The sequence below is a fragment of the Ambystoma mexicanum genome, chromosome 11 (assembly GCF_040938575.1).
Source record: "Ambystoma mexicanum isolate Mex_15411 chromosome 11, UKY_AmexF1_1, whole genome shotgun sequence".
Lineage (NCBI taxonomy): Eukaryota > Metazoa > Chordata > Amphibia > Caudata > Ambystomatidae > Ambystoma > Ambystoma mexicanum.
In genome coordinates, this window is record NC_090934.1 from 1,262,065,982 (window position 1) to 1,262,092,338 (window position 26,357).

The following is a 26,357-nucleotide window of genomic DNA, read 5'->3' on the forward strand; positions in this document are numbered from 1 at the left end:
ATTTAAAGTTGTGTGTGTATTTTAATCACACCAGGGAGGTATCAATCCGCATAAGCGCATTAAACGCAGAAACATGTTTAAAGCATACCACAATTGAACAGGGTGGGTCGCCCAGATCGATCAAAGTACACAATATATGTTTGTAGGACGGGAGAGCAAAGAAAGAGCTGGAGACAAAGGACTCCATTAAGAGGCAGCTGGAATGAAGTAAACCAAACGTGAAGACGTAAATGCTGGACACGTACTGCATGTCACCGTATCTTTCCAGAAAGGGAAAAGAGGTGCAATTTGCTCTAATTTCTCCTACACTTTGCGTGGGTCACATTTGAAATAGAATTTGACGGATATGTGACCTTTCAGTCCCTGGCCACCAAGGGTGAACGGTGCAGACAGACCAATGGGTTGTTTATTCACCTGTGTCAAGTCCGACTACAATCCAAGATTGATCTATCAGGATGCCCTGGGGGAAAATCTCTGGGTAGTTCATATATCTCTCCCATGGAGGGTGGGGGGGGAGGGAACAGGGACATCCTGATAATTAACATATATGACCCCTGGGTAAGCTGCTTACGGAGACCCTAGGTGATCATTTGGACTCTCTGTTAACAAATTGGTGTATGGGGAAAGATCCTGCTCCCATTTTATTATGCAGAGATCTTAATGCCAAATGTATTGATCCCGAAGGATGTGGGAAATATGCATGTGTCTCGGATATCTGCAATCTGCCATTAGCTAAGAGTAACAACAAGGGGAAAGTGTGGCTGGACATTTGTAAAGAATGAGAATGGAACCTGACAATCCTAAATGGGTGCACTGTCGGAGACCTTCGGGGTTGTATGACCTGGGCTGTGGGGTCTAAGCGCACAGTGCTCGACTATATGGCTGTGACTGAGTGTTTATTGAGTCATGTTCTACATCTATGCATTTCTATAAATAGCTACAGTGACCATGCCACATTAACCCTTAGTGTGGAGGGAGGGGGCAGGGCGGAAGGGGTGGGTGTCTGCAGAGAGGTGGTATCTAATCATGCGGGAAATAGGATTCGGTTGGCCCAGTACATCATCGATAAAATGAACACCCTCTCCTGTGAGTACAGAGATTAAACAGTTGTTGTGGGGTAAAAATCCAGAGGAGATAGAAGCCTGGATTCTGCAGCTAACCCAAGCACTCTTTAAGGGTAGGCCACCCCCCGAGATAAGATGGAAAGCTGGGGGTGCCTCGGTTTTTGACGTTAACATTCAGGACCAGAAACGAGGCATGCGGCGAGCCATCATTGCCCTTAGAGTGTCAGCAACTACTGTAGTAGACCTTCTGTTGCAGGCCAAGACAAAGGAGATAAAGCAAAACTATCGCACATGGTTACGCCTCTATCGCCAGTCTTGGCAAAAAGGTCAGTGGCAGAAGTTTGTAGAAATCCTCTGTATCAGAAATAGCCGTAGAATCTGGCACTTTCTTGCACAAGCTGGGGGTGAACAGAAAATGAGGGTCTTGAATCCTATCCCTGGGGGCACATGGGCTGACTTTATCTCCGATACATTTCTAAAGGTCATTGTAACCACCACCAGCATACCTGTGGGGATAAAGATGTGGCCGCTCCCCCTCAGCCACAAAATTGTGAAACAAACAATTATGAATTTAAGGTCCTCCAACGCACCGGGGCCAAACGGCTTAGCCAATACTGTATTAAAAAGGGACCCAGATAACTGGGCACAGGTACTTCTCACTTTATATTCCCGAATTTGCAGAACTTGCCAGGTGCCTTCATCTTGGAGAAAGTTTGTGTTGATCCCAGTGCACAAAAGGGGGGATAGAGGGAGCGTGGCCAACTATCGGCTGCTATCAATGCTAGATGTGACAAGCAAAATCTTTACCACCTTAATACTTAAGGAATTAGAAGCCTGGGCATCGAAAAACCAGATCCTAAATTATGCACAGGTGAGCTTTAGACCAGGGGCGGGCACTACCCACAACATTTGGGTTTTGGACCAGCTAATGAACAACACCGTTAGTAGCAAGGAGGCTACCTTATACATAGCCTTCATAGACTTTCGCAGCGCTTTTGACCAAGTGATGCGCGACCCCCATTGGTCAAAACTTAGTGCTATGAACTGCCCTGCCCGGATATTGCACATATTAATTGCTCTTCATAGTAACACCTCCACTAAGGTTCGCCTTAATGATAATGGAGAAGTGGCCACTTCAATTCATATAAACACAGGGGTAAAGCAGGGATGCATAGCCGTGCCCATGCTATATAACCTCTATATTGCCGACCTCCTACCACGCATGTCGCTAAAATCAAACTGCCCCCCTAAACTGGGTGACACTCCCATCGTTGGCATGCTCTATGCTGATAATTTAATCCTATTCGATCGCACCTTATCTGGCATAAAGAGCATGCTAAACGAATTGTCAGTCTATGCATCTCAGTTAGGTTTAACTATTAACCTAGATAAAACAAAGATAGTGGCAATTGCAAGAAAGGGTCCTAGTCGCTCTGGCATCGTTACCAATTTGGGCACGATTGCCATTGTGAATTTCTTCCCATACTTGGGATTGGATTTTAAAGCCATGTCTAACTACGATGCTATAATCAACCAGAAAAAACGGCGAGCAAAATTACTCACTCTACAGGGGTCTGCAGGCTTCAGTATGGCAGGCATATTAAGACTATATCAACAGTGTTTTGTCCCTGCCATCTTTATGGTCTGGAGGCGCTGGCCATGCAGGACCTAAAATGGCTGAACACTTTAGAGGGCCATTACTGGCGGACAGTACTGGGACTAGGCCCTTCGTGGTCGGTACAGTTTCTGCGCCTACAGTTGGGTCTCATTTCTTTGAGAGGTATGGCGATCCGTGCAAGAGGCATATTCTATCTGAAAGCATGTTCCGCTCGATTGTGTAAATTGCTGGAGCTGGCCGGTGTCAAATATGATTCTGAGTGGCACCCGCGGGGGTCTAATTTTAAACAACTAAATGAATCCCTCTTTGAGGAAATTGAATGGTCCTATGATGACAGGAAGCACATGGCCTTTATCCACTTAAAAAAATCTTTTGAACAAAAACTGAACAAATGGGATTGGAGCATGAACTCCATTCATCTGGCCAAGTTAAGTGGATATGAGGCTGTGTCTCATGTTATCTATAGATATCGAAAGCCCCAGCTTTACCTGCTGTTATGCCTGGCACCAGAGGTGAGGCAGTTTATCTTAAGGCTACAGACAAATCAACTCTCAGTCCTGGCAATCACTGGCCCTCGTTTGAAGGTGCCGCGCCAGTCTCGTTATTGTTGAATATGTCAATATGTAGGGGTGTTGGAACTAGGCAAGTCCTAACCCTTTGCCACAAATTAGGGCCATTATATATGTGTTCATTCGGGAAATGGGTCCACAACTACGAGTCAATAACTGAGGTAGGTTTTTGGGATCTATGTTTCAATTCCGAATCTCTGGGACTTCAGCTTGCACTCTTTAAAGTGTGGTCCCATGTTAAAACCTTGCTACCGTATTAAAACGCGTATGGAAAGTGGCTATGGGCGGGCACCTGACTTGAGATTATGGAGAGGGTACCAATTGTACACCCCAGGTGGAACTACTTCCTCACCCCCTTTCCACACTTGATGTATTGACCAACTTTAAGGCTTTCTATCATACTTGGTGAATATGTGTTTTGCAATGGTGTTTGGTTTGAGGCTCGCCCTTTGGTATCTCTTAATAACAAGCTGTTGATGACATCTTCCCCGTGGACTGGAATTGGACAGACTGTGGAAAGGCCCCTGTTTGTTTGTGCTACTAATGCTTGTATTGCTATTACTATTATTTTTTATCCTTGATTGATTGATCTTAATCCTATTGATTTATTTATTGTCTAAATTGTTTGTTTGTTTGCTGGTTTGATTGCTTCATTGATTTTATTGTCTTATTTGCATTTGTATTTGTCTGATTTCTATTTTGTACAGATTGTAATTGTGGCATACGCATAAGTGTAAAATCCTAATTTAGGATTGTATCACAACAAAGTAAATACATATATCAGCATCCCTATAATTCCCCCTAAATACTCAGTACACATCAACAGTCTAGTCCATAACCACCACACATAATCCAAGCCTTAAGAGTTCCTATTTTTACTTGAAACGGTATTAGGATACCTTATCCTTCTCTCAATACACATGGAAGACCTTGTATTTAGCCCATCTAAAGCGCCTTTATGTATGAGCACTACCAGAAAAGGACAAATGAACATAAGCTGGGTGACTCCATATCACATCTAGAACATAATGAGACAACCGATAAATCACAACTGGATGGCGCAGTATGATGGCTTATCCATGATGTTTGGAAGACCTTTTACGGTGATCCGACTAGTGGGCCAGATGACTCCCTCTCACGGACCACGGCACCAACCACAAGCTCCATCCGAGCCTCAATGTACGTATAAATGCACCCCTTCGGTGGACAGCAGCGGCAGGCATGGCCATCTGCACTCATGACCCAGAAAGCAGCAACGACCAACGACAAAATCGGTCTAGCTGGGCACATAACGTTTCGCCGATTTACACCAGACTATGCTTCAACACCTCTGCCATTAAAATACAGTGACGACCTACGACAAAAATGTGGTCTTGCTGGACACATAACGAGTTTCTTGTACTCGCACTCTCCTAACCTCCATCAGCACCGGACCACATGCCTGATCTCTGGGGTTGCTTACAGGAGCCCAGCCCGGTCGCCTCATTCCTTATCTTGGCCAAAATGCACACATGCATTGTAAACCTCTATGAGAATTTCCCATACTCTGGAGTGAGGTCCGCAAAGGTGTTCCCACCACATGCGTGTTGAGACTATAATAATGGTAAAATCCGCCATATAAATGACGAATATGATTACAATTACAATGATTGAGTGCTACAAGTTCTGTCGCATGGATGCGACAGTGTCATGGTCATTTAATACCAAAGTTTCTTGGCAGCGTAGGAGGGGCTACTGTAGAGCTGAGGCTCTTTTGTCAATAGAAGACACCATTGTTGTTCCAATGTATTACTATAAGGCTCCATATTATTATGTTCCCTCATTCACTCACTCAACTACCTCTTTCAACAAAAAGGCCAAGGATTCAAACTTTGCTCACCTGTAGCTCTGCTTATATTTCCACAGGATGGCATCTATCTGTAGATAGCAATACCACCTTTCTTGCTTGTGGTGAGGTTATGAGATACTTCTAGTGCTCTAGTCCTCTTCAAGTGCTTCGTGGCGCCTTGCAGTGTCTTTACATGGACAATTGGGAAAAGATACTCCAAACTGAAGTGCAATGGAGTCAGGAACAGTAAGCGATCCGTCTTCCGAATGTAATGAGCTTCATAACTTTGCAAAGGAACTCTTATTTTAAGGAAATGTCCTTTTTGTATGTACAATACATTATAAAACCAAGTTGCGGAGTGTGAGGTCGTTGACAGGATGGCACCATAAAATGATTGCACAGGGGGACAGGATAGTTGGGCAAGTCAGTTGCACATCAGACAAAAATCCCCAAAGTCACATGCAAATACATCACTACATTGGGAGTAACACAAATGAACAATGGCGATGTTCCCCTTTATTGTGATTCAGTTTTCCATGCTCGGGTGGACAACTCATTGGTTTAGCGCTGCCTTCCGACAAGGGGCAAGCTTGTGATTTGCAAACTATAATCCGAGCAGGACCGACTCAGCCTTTCATCCTTCCTCGGTCGATAAACTGAGTACTATTGAAGTGCTACATAAAAACATGCGATTCGTATTGTTATCCATGTGATGCCATGTAGTTATCCATTGTTTCCTCAACAGTCAGAGCTTTTTCATGCAGGATAAATGTCAGAATCCGCCGACTTGTGTTCTACTTCTTGGCACGATAAATAGGCAGCCGAAAAGAAACACAGGATGGCAGAATTGAAGGCTGGGCACTTTCACCGGGATGGGGAAACCCTTATATAAAGGATTTTTTCGGGCTTTTATACCATTTGTAATACTGTATGGGCACGCTGCATGGCACCCAGATGTACCTGGTCAAATGTAATATCCCCCATCTTTATTTTCTGACCAGGGCATCCTACAGAGTACCGAAGTGCAACCCTGGTCAAATGTAATATCCCTCATCTTTATTTTCTGATCAGGGCATCCTACAGGGCACTCCAGTCAAATGCAATATCCATCATCTTTATTTTCTGATCAGGGCAACCTATGTGCCACCCCAGTGCATCCTGCACAAATGTAAAATCCCTCATCTCTATTTCCTGATCAGGGCATCCTATTTCCTGATCGGGGCATCCTACATGGCACCCCAGTGCGCCCTGTTCAAATGTAATATCCCTCATCTCTATTTCCTGATCAGGGCATCCTACGTGGCACCCCAGTGCGCCCCTGGTCAAATATAATATCCCTCATCTCTATTTCCTGATCAGGGCATCCTACGTGGCACCCCAGTGCGCCCCTGGTCAAATATAATATACCTCATCTCTATTTCCTGATCAGGGCATCCTACATGGCACCCCAATGCGCCCCTGGTCAAATATAATATCCCTCATCTCTATTTCCTGATCAGGGAATCCTACAGCGCACCCCAGTGCGCCCCTGGTCAAATATAATATCACTCATCTCTATTTCCTGATCAGGGCATCCTACAGCGCACCCAAGTCAAATGTAATATCTCTCATCTCTATTCCCTGATCAGGGCATCCTACAGGGGTCCCAAGGCACCCTGGTCAAACGTAATATCCCTCTCTATTTTCTAAATCAAGGCAACCTATATGGCGCCTCAGTGTATCCTGGTCAAATGTAATATCCCTCTTTTTTCTGATCAGGGCCTCCTACAGGGCACCCCAGTGCATCCTGCACAAATGTAATATCCACCATCTCTCTTTTCTGATCAGGGAATCCTTCAGGGCATTCCTCAGGGCACCCCAGCCAAATGCAATATCCCTCATGTTTATTTTCTGACCAGGTTATCCTACATGGCACCCCAGTGCCCCCTGGTCAAATATAATATCCCTCATCTCCATGTTCTGCTTAGGGTACCAGTCTGTAGACTCGTGGACAGACACTCACAGTGCGATACGTGTTATCTTGTATGGGCATGGACTGGAAATCGACGGAAATACCCGTGCATCGCAAATCCATTTACTCCATGGGTACTTGCATGCCAACAGTCGGTTCACAGAGCCCAGGCACACTTTCCCAGCTCTCCTGTAAGGCTGCACAGTCTTTCTTTCAATACAGAGACATATGCACATACAAGTCGTGGAAATAAATCTTTCCCTTTACTTAATCTTTGTTTCCCTCGCCCCAGAACCCCCACCCCTGTGTCGAGCAGGCTTGGATGACGTCACAAGAATTTGAACAGTTTATAAGTCCTTTTCGCAGAACGGTCCGTGCCGAAGAAAGCAGCCCTGGAAAGTTTTACAAGAGCCCCGGATTTAGAAGTGTTTTGACATGCGAGTCACCGGGGCGCCTCCTCTCGGCCGTTTCTCCTAATATGGCGCTGTCCTCCGAGAGATATTCAGCGTGCGTTCGATGCCCTTCAATGTCTGCACCCAGACCTCCCACATCTGCCCACCCGGGACTCCAAGGTAAGTGGAGGCCCCGGTGGTGCCCAGGTGGCCAGGAGTCCCTTCCATTCGGAAACGTGCCCAGCCTGAAGTCCATCTGGTAGCTTCCCAGCTAGGCGCAAACTTTGCAAGTCTATTGAGCTTCCCTCAACAAACTAAGCAAGATGGAGGGGTTACGTGATAACAGTTGCGCAATGTTTTCTAAGTACGTTTCCTGGAATGCCGCAGCGTAACACCGCCACCAGGCCATATCCGCCTATCTGATGGAGCAAGCATCACATTCCTCCCTCGGCCCCCACAAACAGGCACACTGACCTCTAGAAATGTATGTTGCATCCGCACCCAGCAAAAGTGTCACTCAATCAAACAACATATCTTGAGAACCCAATGGCCTCTTATAGACACACGCACGCAAGCATGCACGCACGCACACACACATACACATTCCCTAGCGTAATCCACAACCGCTTGTCTCTGCTCTCCCTTCCCAGCTGCCAACTGACAAACCACCTGCAAATCTCTGAACTTTGCCTTGAAACCCAAGAATATTTACACACTCATTGTTGGTGGAGAAAGTCACAAGCTATGAGCACCCTACCGAGCAAAAGTTGTACCGCAACCCACATACACACACGAATAAAGAACACAGAAGTACACAGTACACTACACACCAGGGCTTAAAGTGGGTTAAGAAATCGAGGAGGGGCCCTCATTTGGGGGCGTGGTTTATGGGATGGGGGTGGCCTAAAAAGTACTCAAACCATAGTAAGGCACGCAAACAAATATATATGCATGTAAGCATTTATATATTTGTATGCATACCTTACTATAGTTTGTGTACTATGCAAGCCATATTTTATAAATATCTGTTTATAAAAGATGGCTTGCAAAGTACACAAACCATAGTAAGGTGCGCACATAAATATATAAATGCTTACATTTATATATTTGTTTGCATGCCTTACTATGTATTATGTACTGCAAGATGGCTTGAAAAGTACACAAACCATAGTAAGGTACCCACACAAATATATAACATTTATATATTTGTGTGCATACCTTATGGTTTGCATACTTTTCAAGCCATCTTTTTAAAACATTTCTATGTTTATAAAAGATGGCTTGAAAAGTGCACAATTCAAGCCAATTTTTAGAAAGCTTTGACGACGGACAAAGCCCGATTTGTCCGTTGGCAAAGATGGCTTGAATTGAGTACTTTTAAGTCATCTTTTTTAAACCTCAAACTATTTAATGGAATCCCCAGGTTTGCAGAGGGTTAAAGATGCCTCGGCGACCTGGGGAAACAAAGGGTTATAGTGACTGACAGAAGTGCCAACCAGCTACAGCGACGCTGTGGCTGGCAGGCACTTCTGTCATCTCGCCTCACGTAATGGCGGGCGCATCTCCTGTCACGGCTGCGGCCGTGGCGGGATAATGCATCCCGCAATAAAGCAATAAAAAGCCATAGTTTCATTTTCGCTCCAACCTTTTGCTCACATTTATAGATCCTACAAATAAATGTAAATGGTGCTAGGGTTTACTATATGCTCTTGAAAGGCAGCTTTCCTGTAGTGCGTTGGTCTGGTACAAAGCAATTCTCACAGAATCATGAGTCGGACAGCAGGCCAGGTGAACATTTTTTATTAGCAGTGAAGAAAATCGGTTATTGCAAAGTTAAGTAGCCCAGTAACAGGCTGTTGGAAGCATATGCCACTGCCCCATGTTGACTCGCCTTCAGGATGCACGCCTTACGTTAACGCATGTCCGAACAGTCCATTCACTGCCATGCTGCATCCACACACAATGCTACGCATGGCATAGTCACGTGCTGATAGCGCATGCTTATTTTTCTTGCAATAGGATACTGTCTCTAATATACACAGTTCATTTTATGACCATGAAACCTGCTGGGCATTCTTCTTTACCTTGTTGGTCTGCTTATGGCAACTGGTTGGGGCACACAGTCGCCACTGTAGATGTCCCTCTGGGAGTGTCTGACAGAAGATTCCTCTCTGATTGAGGATGAGGGGCAGACCAACTCTTCAGTTAGTGCAGGGGCATCATTGAGATTCATCAAAGTATTTATTGCTTCCTGACTATTTCTCACATAGTCCACTGACTCTCGCAGAAATAATTTGGGAAATCTTTATCCTCAGCTGGCCTGAAGGTTCTCTTGAACCCTTTTTTTTCGGAACAGCAACACCATCCCCATGTTCCATTCCTGACTGCCAATAGTGAAGACATAATTTCTCCTTTGTCTGGGCACCTGTTTAGGGGTAATGTACTTAGATATGGTGGAGTTGCCTTTATGATGTAGCCTGATTTTAACCTAGTCCCCTTCGCTATTCTTGATGCGTGATTGGAAATGTGCTGGCTGTACTGTTCTTTTCTCTTCTTTTCCCTATTCTTTACTCTCTATAAAAGATTTTCTACGGTTACTGACTCAATGATTCTTAGATATGGGAGCCAAGATAGTATCAGGGAAGAATAATGAGCTATCCTACATTTCATGAGCTGGATAAGTGAAATGCTGGTAATTGTACTGATAGCGAGTTTGAAGACAGCTATCGTTTCCATGACTGTGAAGTGTGGGTCTTAGTGTGATGCCAAGGCTAGCTGGAGACTGTCTTTGATGGAACAGTTCAATATTTCCACCAGGCCGTTGACTTGTGGGTGATAAATTGCATCTTTGTGCTGAATTGTAATATTACTTGTTAGGAAGTTATTCATTTCAGCTGATACAATTTCAATGGGGTTATCCGTAAGTATGTGTTTGGGCATGCCTTTCCAATCAAATATCCCTCGAAAAGAATAATGACTGTACCAGTCATAATGTTGGGCACCAGGTGAAAATAAACCCTTTTAGGAAGATAATCTACCATGACTATCCCGGGTTGGTTGTCTGGCTCAATGTATTCTAAAGGCTATATAAAGTGCAACCCAACCCTTTTCCATGGTTTTTCAGGGGGTGTCAATTTTCCGCTGTGGGGCATGACGTGCCTTAAGCCTTTGGTCCCTGTTGACACATTCAATTAATTATTCAATGGCATAATCTATTTCTGAATCCATGTGAAGCCACCATTACGCCTCTCTTATGCATTCTTCATTAAGTGTGACACCCATATGTCCCTGGTGGACTTTGATAATTGGCCTAATGCTGCCGGTGCAACAGCCTTCTACCTTCAAAATATGACTTCCTTTGTTAAGGAGAGTTCTGGGGCTACTTGTCTAAAAGCTCGCAATGAGATTATAAGAGCTCTTGCTTCAGGCCACCCTCTCAACACTAACTGTCTCACCTTCTAGAATGTGGCGCCCCGGTTCATGATCAATTTCCATTCCTCTTCACTGATGGCTGTGCTGGACTCTGCACACATGTCAGTGATTGTGGCCTTGACACACTTGTTGTGGAACATGTGTTCGACTGAGCTCTCTCTTTGATATACAGTCTTCTTGGTGGTTTCTCTACACTGGGCCGTTCTCTATTATATAGATATATTCAAGGAGTTTCACAGCAAGTCTGACTAGTCTGAACATGGCCATCTATGCACCTCCTGGGATCAACAGGTGTACCAGGGGTTTGTGATCAGTATGTAGTTTGAACTTATTGCCCCAAATGTATATACGAAAATTAGCTGTTGCCCGGGCCAACCTCCTCTTCGATATGAAAGAGTAGTTCTGCTTGGTAGGTGAGAGGGACTCGAAAGCAAATGCCACTATGTATTCAGATTGCATCTTCTTCTGTGAAAAGGTGATGCTGAAACCATAGCTGCTGGCATCCACCGTGACACAAGTCTCCAGGTGGTGGTGAAAGGCCGCAAGGCAGGGTGCCCTGAGGATGTGTTGCTACATGCTACCAAAGGTCACTCATTGTGCGTCACTCCACCTTTATTCTGCTCCTTTTTAGAGTAATGAATGGAAAGGTTCCAAGAAGTGTATGTAAATTTCATGTAATACTCCACTAAACCTAAATATAACTTAAGTTCTTACTTTGTAGTGGGTGCAGGACCTTTAATATGGCCTTCAGTATTTCGAGTTTGGGCTTTACCCCTTCGGGTGAAAGGGTGGATCCTAGGTGCTCAACAGATTATGCATGAAACACACACTTGTCTTTGCGCAAGCAAATTCCTGCAGATTTTATTCTCAAAAGAATAGTCTCTAATGCTTTGTTATGGTCCAAACATATCTTAACATATGTGAGTATATATATTGTCCTGCAAACAGGCCATTGTACTTACATCTTTCATCATGGAATCCATCATTCATTGGAATACATAGGCTACTGAAAATGAATCAAATGGCTGTACATTCCGAAAGGTGTGATGAACGAGGAATGGGATTTCAAATCTTTGTGACGTTTTATTCAGTGGTATGCATCACGCATATTCAGTTTGGAGAATATGCTTGCTTCCGTTAACATCATCACCAACTCGGATATGCCTTGCAGTTAGCAACTGCCTGTAATCCTTTCCTGATTTAAACTGTGCAAGTCTATGCACAAAGGTTGCTAAATCTGAGTTTCAGGAAGCTTTCCTAGAGTGTACCACCCGCCACATAGTCCATAAAACCATCAATAACACAAGTACACACCAACACAACAGACAGTCATACACCAACTACCACCTGCAACTCTGGCTCCCTTATGGACACAACTAACCAGTGTGCACAACAACAACCCACCCAACACCACACGACACACACACACACAAAACACTGGCCCACATCCGAGGCACTGAGTCTTACCCATACGGTTACAATGCATGGGGCCTAACATACCAACTCCCTCATGCAATACAACACACACACACGCCAGTTCCTCCTGGTTCTAAACCTATCCTCTCATTCTATCCTCACTAACACCCCCAGGCCCCTCTCATGCAGTGCCACGTGAGCGCCTGGTGACTGCCTATGGGTGTTAGCGGTGCGTGGTATGAATCTACATAACATAACAAAACATAACATAAAGTGATGCTTCTTCATGAGAACCACTAGACTTAACCATTCCAAAGATTCATTGGTCCATATAGTGTGGCCATTTTGTAAGTTCAGTAAGTGTTCTTTGAGTAGCTACCGGTAACTGGACAAACTCTGTCTTTAACATGCATTGCGCCTGGGCATAACATCTTTTGTGAACATAGTTTTTGCTGCAGCCCAATCTCCAATCTCCACCGATCACACATAGAATGTGATCAGAACTACTGGGGACTAGTACAATATAGGGGTGTACCGAACTTCGGCTTCGAGTAAGTATTCAGCTGAATTCAGGCTGAAAAAAAGCTATTCGGCTCCGGCTGAATAGTTTCTTGCTATTCGGCTCTTGCTGAATACTTAGACATTCTCATTTCAATACAATGCAACATGAACTCAGTAAGGCAAATATAGACTTCAGTTTGCAAAACTGAAAAGAATTAGACCAAACAAATTGCTATCACATAGCTGAAAAATATCTTATATTGTAATCTGCTCTTTAGGGCATGTTTTGTTACAGATTCTTAGACAGAACAGGTGCTCATCTTTTATACTTAGCCTGCAACAATACAGGAACATCTTTTCTTTTGGCGAATGTTTATATGCAATGTGCACTTTTTTCAATTGGAAAAAAAACTGAAAGAAATGTGCATAGATACTTTCAGTTCCTGTCATGTCACTTCCCATTGCATACGTCATAGTCCCCCGTTTTCTTTTTTTAAGGACTTGAGTCCTGAGTTTAGCATTATCTGATATTTTATCAGGAACTATAAGTTGCATATGTTGGTGTATTGGCGAGAAACAGTGGCTAGGATAAGTGAAAAGTGAGCAGCATTTGTTTGGGTGGGTGAATAGTTGTGAGATTGAGTTCACGCATTTCAGATTTCCTCTTGACTTGTGTCCTGCATGAGCCGACATGAACCATTTTATACATGTCTATGTGAGCTGCAAAGAAGTTTTGGAACACGACCGCATCGACTTTGCATCTGGATAGAGAATGCAATGCATCTGATTCAGAAAGGCAGTCTTTTTGCATTTGTGAAGCGTCCTACTTTAACTGGCACTGAATATGCAAACATCTTCTGTACATTTGGTCCCTTCATTTTGGTTAAATCTGCTTTATTTCTGGCTTTTATACTTTAATTAAAGATGCTACATTAATTACAATAAAGAGAAATAAAGTATAGAATGCATTTAAAATGCTGCTTTATTCGTTTTTTTAATAAGTGTGTTTTTTGAAGTTTGGAACATGATTTGTTAATTAAAGCCACTATTCGGCTTCATAATCGGCTTTGGCCGAATACTAAATATGCTGTTTGGTACAGCCCTAGTACAATGTGGCAATAATCACACGTTTGGTAGGCTTCACCGGTCGTTAACGGCCAGGGGTCCAAGTTACGAGGGCCTTAACACACGGGCCCTGGTGCTGTCCTTTGAAGTATATTAGGCACGTGCAATATCCCAGCAAATGACTATGATGATCAACATACACAGTGGGACTCACATCAGTCTTCCTGGCCTCAATGTGTTTACTGCTAATTATCCTCTTATATGTTCTGCAGGGAATCACTGTTAAGTCAGATCCTGTGTTTGTCATGAGGTCTACTGCGTTACTGTCCGGAAGGATAGTGCAATGGGGTTTCAATCATTTGACATTGGCGAGTTCTAATGGCAGTATTGTGTTTGTTTCTTCTTAGGAGCCACTGGGATTTTAACAGTTACTTGTCATGCTCACTAGGACTTTTTAGACATTGGGCAACATACCATGGCAAAATGACCCATACTCTGATACATGCTGCATACCCTTTGTATCATGCAGGAGATGTATGTTGGTTGGCCATATGGTATTATTGCTACACCAATGACATGTGGCTTCACGGTGATGTGGTCATCTGTTCTGCTGTAAATTGGATATTCTCTGCTTATGCTTGAGATGTGGCCTGCATTTTGGGTGTAGGCAAGGGAGGTAACCTGTTCCCTTAAAGACAAAGATTCTTCCAGGGACCTGCCAATCTGTGAGTCTTTGTCTAAGGAAATATTTATTTCCTGTTTATTTTCCTTGTTTGCAATATAGGGGGGGTATGTAGCCCTTTTTTTGATGAGGGGGGCCTATGTCATGAGGGGATTTAACAATTTTAGAGAAACAGGGACATAGGCTACCCCACCTGTCTGGCACTTGCCGAGGATGGATCCAGCACACGTTTAACAAATCACAGCATGTGGTCTGTACATCAGAGAGCACCCAATTTACCTGTAGCACAGTAACAATATTTATTATTCAAGTGATTTAAAAAATATAGCATGACAGGGCTATAATCAAAACATTTTCTTGCCCGTGGTTACCGGGGATATACACTGTTTAAGGCATCTCAAAAAACCTCATACATTGACTTTTTGCATTCAGTTTTTTACAGTGTGGGTTAGTACAAATAGTGACTTAGAATGTGGTCGTGGTGACCTAACATCTGTCTAGTCGACACTAAATGGTGTTTCTGGCACGTAGTAGGTGGCAGGTATTCTAGTGCCGTCTTCAGGACAGTTGCAGTGGACTGGGTAGTGTCACCCATGTACCCCAAAGTTGGAACATCTAAAGGTAAGGAGGTTAAAAATTAGAACATGGGTGTATCTCTGCAGGGACAATGGTGCCTGAGAGTGTGCTGAACAAGATCCTACCTGAGCCATTGCTTTCCAGTGTCACAGGCTGGGGAAGAAATTTCGAGTTCTTCCCTAAAGGTGCCTTCTTTGTGCTTTGTATAATTGGAACCTGTGTCTCTAGGATCTGGTCTTCAGCTGAGTAGCTGTTGAAGAAGATAATAATTATTTGGTTGGATTATCTGATAATTCTATACACATCTTTTTACGTGCGTATAACGAAATTTCTGGCGGTGATGGTGAGAATCTACTTGTGCGTGCTAGTTGGCAGTGGTAGTTTCTTATTCTCATTAGGTGTGTAGCTCTGATCTGCTCAGAGATGCATGCGTGCTCGGTAGCTACGTGCTGAGAGGAGACAAAATGGTGTGTGTGGATCAACACCGTGATGGACGACTAAGTGTGCGATCAGCGTGTTTTCAGGAGTGCTCCCTCTTATGCCTCCTAAGCGTCTCTACCGTGTGGACGGAGACCGCTCTGTATGGGCACTGTGAGCTTACCTGCGTGTTCTCGTAGCTGCTGCTCGCCGTGACAATGGCGGTGGTTGTAGCTGCGCGCACGCGTGTTAGCTACTTATTGTCGCGTAGGTCATGTCTGCGCGACCGAGCATCAGGCGCGCATGCGTGCACGATTAGTGTCTTTGTTGTATCGGATAAGGGGAGTAGTGTCTGCGCCAGCCAAGTATATCTCCTCTATTCGAAGTGTGGAGAGTCTGCACTAAATACTGTGCTTGGTTGTGTGATAATTCTTGTAAAATGCTGCCTCCGATGAAGACATCGCTGGCAGTTCATACTTCATGACACATTGTATGCTTTGTTACATGATGGATAAAGGACACATTTTGGTTTACTCCTTAACATGTGATACTTGTGGTAATTTTTCACATAACCAAAGTGAAAGACCCAAAGGAAAAACAAAAGTCACTCTGCAGAGGCAGCAGCTCCAGGGTTATTATGCCCCACTTTGGAGAGCCATAATTATGGTTTTCCCCCCTCCCCCAATTTTGGGAAAGATGTGTGCTCCAGGAGGGATGTCAGTTCCTGGTCACCTGAATTGAAAACACATTCTCACTACAGCTAGCAGAATCCTGAGCGACTGAAAGAGCAACTAAATTGGTAACACCTGAAAAGAAACACAACCTCCATGATGATTGTTTGTAACAAGAAAGCGCTTGGAGGAGAAGAACTAAAGAGCAACTGAATTGCAGCACTTGGGATTTAACCCTGTTAATACTTGCAACTGAACTGCAGCACTTAGGATTCAACCCTGTTAATACTTGGACAATCTTAGGATTTAACCCACTTACTTTTAGCATCAGGTATATTTTGACTGGGGACTGGAGTGCACACCTCGCCTTCCTCACTTTTTCACATAAATCTATATCAACAGTTCCCAATATCTACTGTCAGTCCAAAAAAACTAAGCACCCTTTGAGGGTCCGGAAATGAATGGTAATTGGTTGGCCGAAGACCAACCGCCTCATTTACAGTGTAAGAATATATATTCATTAGTCATTAGTTATTTCGTAGCTATTAGTTTAACTAGAGTGAAGCCATTTTAAGATGACCAGAATCGCCATTTTGTTTTCTCTCTCTGCTCTTTCTAACGTTGCCACTTTGCCTCATGTAAAACTGCTTTGCTGTAGATATTATTTCACTTCAATGGTCCAAGGCTAAGAAACATGTTGAAACATTACACTGGAGAGCCAGACAGGAATGCCCGATTCCCTCCCTCACGTATCCTTGAAGACAGGGAGCAAGGCATATAATCAGTACACGAATGCCAGCGAGTCTCCTGAAAGAATAGCAATGTATGAAACTAGCATTTAAAGAGTTGAATTATGATCTTCTTTACGGCCCCCCTTTCTGAGCCCAGTGAGGCCCCCAGAGAGCGGGCTGACTTCTAGAGCGAGAATCGAAACTTAGCGATAGGGAGGCCTGGTATTTGCCAGTCTCCTACGCACAGCTTGCCTATGAAAAACAGAAACGCTGTGTTCTCGCAAACAAAGAATGGTGTCTGTAAAAATGGAGATTGCAACCTGTTACTAAATATGGTGGTCTGAAGTGTCATATTTGTCATGATGGTCAATCATCGCCTCTAATTCAAAGGGAAATGAATTGGGGGCGGCATCAATTGTGTCATTGCTGATTGTAAGGTGCTCCTTTTGTATATATGTAACTGATGTAAGACTCTTTTTTGCTTGCGTCCCCTGAGGTCTGTTAGACACACGTCTAGGGGCGTGGGACCACTTGGCCAACTGGAACTATTTGTATTGCAATAAACCCTAGTTTTTGGGAACAGAACCTCGTGTTTGGCGTATCTATTCGCGTGTGGTGACTGTGCCTTCTTTCCACATTCGGGGGTTCCTCAGGGGCCCCTTCTTCAAGATGGCACCCGAATAGGGACCCTCCCCCACTTGTTCCATCGTGGACGTTGCAAAATAAGGAAGGCGACAAGAACGGCGAGGACGGGAGTGATCAAACAAGGATCGACAGGTGTTCGGGGCGCCCTGCGTAAGTGATGAGACTCCTTTCTGTAGATCTGCACACTGCTGATCCCTGATCGACGTCCCCGGCCAGCGAACAAGGAGGCGAGTGTCCCGAAACGAGGCAGAGCCGAGATACGCAGCCACAACGTCATTGGTTGCGTCAGTATACGGACGAATTGTGTCTTGAAAAGACACATTGGTTGATCAGGTGAGTCGTACCCCGATTTGTAAGTAATCCTGATATTGGTTGAGAGTTGATTTTGCAAAATCGAACACCCAGGTTAAGTTTGATTAACCAAGGGTAAGGTTAAAACATGACTGGGGTATTCTCCACGTTAGCAGGATTTTTCCGCTGCGGTGAACAATCTTTGGAAACTGGCTAGGAAGCACCACTGGGAGGAACGCCGGCTTATGAGATGTACATAAAGTATGGTATGGGAGCGATAATGTTGTGTGAGACTTGGCATAAGCAAACCAGAAAACAGGAAAATCTTCAGTGGCCGATTGATGGGAGTTTTGAGATGGGACGAATAGATAACCTGGAAAAGGCGTTGATAAGTAAAAGAGCACACCCTGGGGTACTTGACACCCTTAGGGACTGGAGAAGGGAAGCAATGCTCAGATACAGAAGTAGAGAGAAACATGTGCGTAGGCATAAGTCAAAGATGGAGAAAGCTGAGGAGAAGGAGGAGGAGGAGTTGAGTAACAGCTTGAGAAAGGCAAGGTGGCGCAATGAATTAAAAATAGAAAAAATGTATCCACAAAGAGAGCTACGCACATCAGACAAATTGATAAACAAAATTTTAACTGAAACAAAACAGGGCCCGAGGAGTGAAACGAAACAGACTACGACAGTAGCTGTCACTCAACCCCCTCCCGCTGTTCAGCTCCTCCCAACGCCAGCACAACCACAGGCTGCATCAGACACTGTACTGCCCACTAGCCAGCCAGCCCTGAGTGTTTTGCAATTACCACAGCCCCAGCAGACAAGCCCCCCTCTCACTGCCCCCTCCGCACCTTCCGATCAAGAGGGTGCCACTGTTCCGACTGCCCCTCCCATGAGTGGAATTGAGCAGAATGAATGTGTGAGAGTAACTCGTAGTGCGATCAGCAAGGAAAGAAAGCGTGAGCTGCAAGAACAAGCAGAGATATATATAGATGAGCATGATGAGGGATCCATGCTAGCGTCACTGTGTGACTTCAGAAGGAACAATGAAATGCAGGTATTGTTGGAATGCATGGGGGAATATTTGGCGGGGCAATGGAAAAAGTTAATTGGAAAGTTACCACTGCAACGATTGTTGGATTTGAATGCTTTAGCCCGTTGCAGAGGGAGAGATGAGGAGATAAAAGAGCATGTAGATAGACTGTTTGAATTGAAGAATGAACTTGATGAAGAATATTCTGAAGTATTTGCCACACCGGGGAATAAGAGAAAAAATATTGAGAGAGGCAGGAAGAAAGCATCAGGATTGTATACGCAGAGATCCTTGCCATCACCGGAACAGATAGGTGATAGACGAAGATTGCAGGTGTGTGTGCGGGAAGCGATGAAATGGATGTCAAGTCCTAGGACTTCGGTAGGAGAGATAAATGAGATTTGTAATGAGTATCCTTTGCGAATAAGAATAGAAGCGATGCAGACGATAGTAGGGGTGTTGCTCCAGCAGGTAGCAGGACACAACAGGGGAAGGGGAAATGCACAGAACAGGGGAAATTTGAGTATGCATGGAGGGCCTTTGGGGTTAAACCAATGTGCATATTGCAGAGAGGAAGGACAGTGGCGGGCACAATGTCCGCACTTGCAAAATAGAGGCAGAAATGGTCAGAGAAGGCCTCATAGAGGGCACGGAGGAACAAATGGTCATAACAGACATCATATGCAGCAGAATCAGAATGATCAAGGGAATAGTGCACATAATCAAGGCCAGACTCCGAATCAAAATATACAGAATCAAAATCAGCAAGGTGCACAAATGGGAAATACAGGAAGAGGGGGGAACATTTTTGATACTCAGACAGGTGCATACTATAATAACAGTGGTGATTACACATCAGATGACGTGTTCTTACCCCAATAGGACAGCCCAGGACAGGGGTCGGAACCAGTGTCTATTCCGGTGAATCAGAAAGGACCCTATGTAGAAATGAAGATCGGGAATGAAGAGCATAGATTCCTCGTAGATACGGGGGCACAAAAGTGCTTGATAGATCATCATTTGGTTCCAGATCATCATTTGGTTCCAGACATACCTCTGTCAGGGCGACAGAATATCTCAGTAGGGTTCGCAGGTACCCCAGTAATGAACCCCGAGTCAAAATCAGTAGCAGTGACAATAAGGCCTTTTACTGAACATTGTCCATTTCATTTAACAGAGCATTGTGGAGAGAATCTTTTAGGATTAAATCTATTGAAAAAACTCAGTTATCCATTGTACACCAGATGGGGTATTATTGACTATTTCTCCCCAGATTATGCCCACTTCTGAATTTATGACGGAACCTTTAACAGGAGAATTGAGTACAGTGCCAACTTGTATTTCGGCCGTGAATGACAATGATGTGGGATGTTTGAAAATAGAGCCAGTAAATATCACATTGAAAGATGGAATAACGCTACCGCGTATTCCACAGTATAAAATTTCAGCAGAAGGAGAAAAAGGATTGAAAAGTATTGTTTTTGATTTGGTGAAACTGGGAGTGATTGAAGAAATTACAGGTAGCGTGTGTAACAGCTCCATTCTTCCGGTGTACAAGAAAGGGGGTAATGAGGTACTATACAGTTTTATTATTGATCTCCGTGAACTGAACAAAGTGGTAGATCCCAAATTCCCGTTAGTGCCAGATGTCACTACGATCTTGACAATGATCCCCGCATCAGCAGAATATTTTAGTGTTGTTGATTTAAAAAACACCTTCTTCAGCTTTCCAGTACACAAAGAAAGCAGGTATTTATTTGCTTTCACTTTAGGAGGACGATCATTCACATTTACACGCATACCACAAGGCTACACTGAAAGTACAAGCATATATGGTAGAGCATTGAAAGAACAGTTGGACATGTTAGAATTACCAGCAGACTGTGTATTGCTACAATACATTGACGATTTATTAATCGCTGCTGGCACGGAAGAGACGTGTAAAAAAGGTACTATTTTACTATTGACCCATCTAGCTGCGCATGGCCATAAAGCGAGCCTAAAGAAATTCCAATACTGTCAGAAAGAAGTAGCTTACTTGGGTTACTTACTTTCCAAGGAAGGGAGAAGATTAACGCCTGAAAGAATAAAGAGCATTTCTGGTATGCCTATCCCAACAACAAAGAAAGGTGTGAGAGCTATAATAGGCATGGCTTCATATTGTCGTCAGTGGATTGTGAACTTTGCTTTGATTGTGAAGTCAATGGTGGAGCTAACAAAGAAAAATGTTGTGGTACCTTTGCAGTGGAATGAAGAGTGTCAGAAAGCATTTGATTAGCTAAAAACCATTTTGAGTTCTGCTCCAGTTTTGGGCACACCGAATTATGAAAAGGTTTTTAGGCTATTTGTGCATGAGAACGAAGGATGCGCGTTGTCTGTCTTAACACAGGAACAAGGTGGAAGAAATAGGCCGTGCAGCTATTTTTCTTCTGCGCTGGACCCTGTAGCGCGCGCACTACCACAATGTTTGCGAGCTGCTGCAGCGGCTGCTGCATCGGTGAAACAAACAGAAGGGATGGTATTGGGGCACACCTTAATCTTGATGGTGCCACATGCCATAGATGTTCTACTCAATAGAATGCAGACGCAACACTTCACCTCTGCTAGATTGACTAGATATGAAATTGTATTGTTCGCGCTCCACATCCAAATTATGAGGTGTAGCGCTTTGAATCCAGCAGAATTAATGCCAATGCCTAGGGAAAAAAGTGGTGGAACTGAATCCCCTCCCCATGATTGTTTAATGGTTACTGAGGAAGAAACAAAAGGGAGAATTGATTTGAGTGATACACCCCTAAAAGAACCAGAAGGGGAACTGTTTTGTGACGGCTCTTGTTTTAAATTACCTGACGGCACATCAACTGCCGCATACGGTGTCACCACATTAAAAAGCGTTGTGGAGAGTAATAGAATTCCTTACAACTCCGCCCAAGCAACAGAGTTAATTGCCTTAACAAAAGCTTGTGAAATTTCAGAGAACTTGAGTGTAAATATCTATACTGATAGCCAGTACGCCTTTGGCGTAGTCAATAACTTTGGCCGATTATGGGCCGAGAGAGGTTTCCTAACATCCCATGGGGCTAGAATACAACATGGCCCTTTGATTGTGCGATTACTGTCTGCACTTACGTGTCCAAAGCACCTGGCAATAATAAAATGCGAGGCACATAAAAAAGTGACATGTAACGTGGGAAAAGGAAACGCATTTGCAGACAAAATTGCGAAACAGACTGCGATTGACTTGAATACAAAAATGTTGACAGTACAATCAGAGGAAGTGCCCTGCATGATAGAAAATGGAATTGTAATTGTTAAAGAAATGCAGGCTGAAGCTACCACCGACGAAATACAGGGATGGGCCAAGGGCTCTGCAGAATTGGATTTGGAGGGATTTTGGGTGGACAAGAAAAGCGGGAATTGGATGTTACCAAATGCTTACGTAAATGCAATGGTTACAATGTCTCACAGTCCCACACACATCTGTGCGAAGAAAATAGTCCAACATTTAGCCACAGTTTGGGAAAATCCCCTTATAAAAAAGAATGCCCAGAGGTTGGTCCAAAACTGCATTACGTGCTTACAGCACAATGTGGGAAAAGGAACAGTGACTCCAACGGGAAGTTTCGGACCTCCCTCTATGCCATTCGAAGTAATTCACTTTGACTTTATAGAAATGGAAAGGTGCCAAAATCTGAAGTACGTTCTAGTGATCATATGTGCATTTAGAAAATGGGTGGAAGCGTATCCTTTGAAAGATTGCACAGCAATGAGCACGACGAAAGTAATGCTGAAAGAGTATTTCTCTCGCTTTGGTCTGCCCCGTGTCATATGGTCGGACAATGGTCCGCACTTTGTGGCTGCAGTGATATTACAGATTTGTGCAGGATTACAGATCGATAAGAGATTCCACAGTTCAAGACATCCGAGTTCGGCCGGTCTTATTGAACGCCATAACGGAATTCTAAAGTCCAAGATCAGTAAGATCTGTGCCGGCAGCAAATTGAATTGGGTAGATGCATTGCCAATAGCGTTACTATGCATGCGAACGTCAGTGCAGGCCAGAACTGGGCTCTCCCCTTATGAGATCATAATGGGGAGACCAGCGAATGTGTCGTGCGCACCTCAGCCCAGGAAAATGAGTGAGATCGAATACCCCGTACTTAGCATTTACTGTAATTTGTTAGTAAAAAAAAACTGTGTTTGATTCATCAGCAGGTGCAGGAAGCATTATCAGTGCGGTATACTTGCCCAGGACATGCATTGGAGCCAGGCAGCTCGGTGCTGATAAGGAACTTCGAACGGAAAACATTGCTTGCACCCAGGTGGCGTGGGCCGTATCAGGTACTATTAACCACGGAGACAGCACTACGCGTGGATGGACGCAAGGCGTAGATTCATGCCACGCACGCCAAGAAAGTTCCATCGCCATTCGACACGTCAACTGATCGGGACAAAGACCAGAAAGAGACAACAGCTGTACCAGAAACGAAAAATGCCATTGCCAGTCCCTTGCCACAGAAACTGCCTGATCCTGAAACAAAGCTTGATGAGATTGCCATAAAAACGGAAGAGCAAAGAGTGCCTCAACATTGTCCAGCAGATTCTGCATCACTGCTGGCCGACTTCAAACGCATACCTCTGTGGCGTCCACCATCTTCTGTTGCGCCACAGCCTGCATTGTCGCCTGGGGACCCATCATCATCTGCCATTGTGCCCCAGGCTGACTCTAAGCTTGAGACCGAAAGTGCACCCGCACTATTTGTTGATTACACGGTACCAGGAGCAAATCGGTACAACCTGCGCAGCAGAAAGAAGGAGTGATCACATTTTTCATCTCTTGGTGAATTTCTTGCCTCTGTTTCCAATTTTCGGATGAAGTGGGAATCGGAGGCCTAGAGGAGGGTGGCGTAAGAGTTGTGCAAATTAGACAGCTCACGAAAACGCAACTCCTCGGTGCTAAATCCATGTGTCAGGAACCCGAGTGAACAAGCGGGTCGCACGTGGTACAAAGGAAGCTGCTCTGAAATTCTAGAGCAATGTGCAAAATGCACAGAGGCCTTGCCAGATGAAAAGGCAATCCAGGCAGACAGAAAACTGGCATAAAAAGATTGTAGACATTGATTGAACTATTTCAACATCCGGAGAAGCACAAGCACAAACAATATTCATGACGAGCACAGTGGAAGAAGAAGGACGAGACAAGAATGTTGGAACCTGCAAATGCCTCCTCTTGCACCAATGCTGATAGCGAGTTAAACGTAGTACATAAAAAGGTGAAAAAAGGACATGGTCGAAAGAATTGTATGTAGGGTCTAACCATAGTAATGTGCATAATGAGTATATTAGCCCCAGTGTAACAGTGTTATGGTACCTAGAGGAAATGCACCCTCTTGAAGTACTTTTGCCCATGATGAACATTTCCACAACGGAAAGCCCAGTCCATGTGATTTCCTATACCTTGTCCCCAATGTAAGAGAAAAATAGGGAAGGATATGGGAACAACACATTGCTGTTAATAATGAATATGACACACTCAATCCAAAGAAAAAATAATTGTTGGGTTTGTGCCCACCTGCCTGTACAGCCCCTGCCCTTAACTTCTGCATGTTATGCTTCTCTGAGTACCCTATATTACGGGAAATGGAACGAAAGTGAAACTGGTCAACTAGATAAAACAAGTATGAATGAATTCGAGGAAGTAATTATGAAACCGGTGGGTTGCTCGGTGTTCCAAAAAAGACGATTAATTGCACCAGCAATAATGCCACAGGATAGATTGTCTGTACCTTATAAAACTTCTGTGATCACGTTCCACATGAACCCACATGGGAATAAGGATGCAGAACCCCCTTCATATACAGTGAATTATAACCCTCATTCTGTCCCATTCTGTCTAAAGAAAAAGGTTTCTTTCCAGGTAGGCCCATTTACCAGATGCAGGAATATAGCATTTCTTGATAAGGAAGTGGAACCAATATATGTGGGAGATCCTGTGTATTTCATATGTGGAGAAAAAGCATATCCTTTGTTACCTAGCAACTGGGAAGGTACGTGTTATTTGGGATTTCTGTTCCCTGGGGTGTTTCTTTTAAAAACATCAGACATAACGAAATTGACTAGGTCACAACCTCGCCTTAATATTGAAGACGGGTTGATTATAGAGGACATAGCAAAATCATTCATACAGTTTTGGGGCCAGGTGATAAACTCTTATAACATAAGATGACTGTCAAGGATATTAGAAGAAACAATAAATGGAACTACTGATATATTACATAATATGACTCTTGAAGAAAAAGGAATTAGATTAATGACACTACAATATAGAATGGCCCTTGAAATAATCTTAGTTGATCGTGGCGGTATTTGCAAAATCGTGGGATCAGCGTGCTGCATATTTGTAAGTGACTCCTCCCCCACGATTTTTGAGGCGATAAGAAAATTGCATGTGTTAAGTTCCGATCTTCATAAGCTCCTGGTTCTGGGAAGTGTTGCGATCCTGGGGATGGAAACTATTTGCAATCCTAGTAGCAATCCTCGGAATATCCGTGATATGTTGTTGTTGCTTACATTGTCTCCCCATAATATGTACTGAAATTAGCAAAGAGTGTGTACAAATGATGAAATGAAAGAACATTACTAAACTAAGCACACGCCATAGTAACAAATCTGAAACCATTAAAGAATTCATGGCAATTGATATTATTAATAATAACGAGGAGACAACAAGTGTACCTGAGTCCGAAGTTGAATCAGATTCCGAAACTAATCCAAATACTTGGTCGGAGGAGGATGCAATGTATGGATGAGACGTTTGGCTTAAGGCCAAGAGGAGGGTTTGTCAGTCCAGAAAAACTAAGCACCCCTTGAGGGTCCAGAAATTAATGATAATTGGTTGGCCGAAGACCAACCGCCTCATTTACAGTGTAAGAATATATATTCATTAGTCATTAGTTATTACGTAGCTATTAGTTTAACTAGAGTGAAGCCATTTTAAGATGACCAGAATCGCCATTTTGTTTTCTCTCTCTGCTCTTTCTACCGTTGCCACTTTGCCTCATGTAAAACTGCTTTGCTGTAGATATTATTTCGCTTCAATGGTCGAAGGCTAAGAAACATGTTGAAACATTACACTGGAGAGCCAGACAGGAATGCCCGATTCCCTCCCTCACGTATCCTTGAAGACAGGGAGCAAGGCATATAATCAGTACATGAATGCCAGCGAGTCTCCTGAAAGAATAGCAATGTACGAAACTAGCATTTAAAGAGTTGAATTATGATCTTCTTTACGGCCCCCTTTCTGAGCCCAGTGAGGCCCCGGAGAGCGGGCTGACTTCTAGAGCGAGAATCGAAACTTAGAGATAGGGAGGCCTGGTATATGCCAGTCTCCTACGCACAGCTTGCCTATGAAAAACAGAAACGCTGTGTTCTCGCAAACAAAGAATGGTGTCTGTAAAAATGGAGATTGCAACCTG